Here is an 800-nt window from a genome sequence, read left to right on the forward strand (position 1 = left end):
TCAGCCGGAGGTCCTCACTCACAAACAGACGCTCATTCCTGGGTGGACATTCAGGAAAAGGATCCAGTCCGCCTGGAAGTCCCTAGCCAGGATCAGACGCTCTCCCGTCCAAGTCCTAAGCAGGCCCTGCCAAGCCTGGCTTCCGAGATCAGGCGAGATCGGGCAGTCCCAGGCCGGAATGGCTGTAAGCTGCCTTTGCACACCCCAGACGGGCCTTAAAAACACGATGTAACATTTACACAGCACTGTGTACAGGATAGGGAGAAAAAGAAGCAGCAGCAGAAGCAGCAGCAGCAGCAGCAGCGCCCCCTGCTGTTTCCTAAAGAGACGTTCAAAAGATCTCCTTTCACCGAAGCGCCCTCTGCCGTTTTTCGAAGGCGATGCGAAAAAGGTTTATAGCGCCGGGTATTCCCAGGCGGTCACCCTTCCAAGTACTAACCAGGCCCTGCTCTGCTTAGCTTCCGAGATCTGACGAGATCGGGAGCTCCCAGAGCGGTGTGGCCGTAAGCCACTCAGGCGCCCCCAAACGGCCCTTCAAAAGATGTTCTACGGCTAATTGACAAAAAACGTATTCTGCCCATAATGTCCAAGGTGCTCCAGGTTCACTTGGAATCCACAGGCACTGATTCCTGGGTAAACATCCAGGAACCGGGACACCGTTCACGCTGGCAGTCCACAGACAGGAATAGGCACCCGTTCCCGGGTATGGGTACAGCGACAAGGCCACCTTCAGCCGGAGGTCCTCACTCACAAACAGACGCTCATTCCTGGGTGGACATTCAGGAAAAGGATCCAGTCCG

The 800-nt window shown here is 55.6% G+C and overlaps 1 non-coding gene across 1 annotated transcript; it reads right to left on the minus strand.

The window, feature by feature from the left end:
* Positions 1–390: 390 nt before the first annotated feature.
* Positions 391–509, minus strand: LOC123964497. The gene has a single exon (XR_006823453.1). It is a non-coding gene; the product is annotated as a 5S ribosomal RNA (ribosomal RNA).
* Positions 510–800: the final 291 nt, after the last annotated feature.

This window comes from Micropterus dolomieu, unplaced genomic scaffold (assembly GCF_021292245.1).
Source record: "Micropterus dolomieu isolate WLL.071019.BEF.003 ecotype Adirondacks unplaced genomic scaffold, ASM2129224v1 contig_2894, whole genome shotgun sequence".
NCBI classification, from domain to species: domain Eukaryota; kingdom Metazoa; phylum Chordata; class Actinopteri; order Centrarchiformes; family Centrarchidae; genus Micropterus; species Micropterus dolomieu.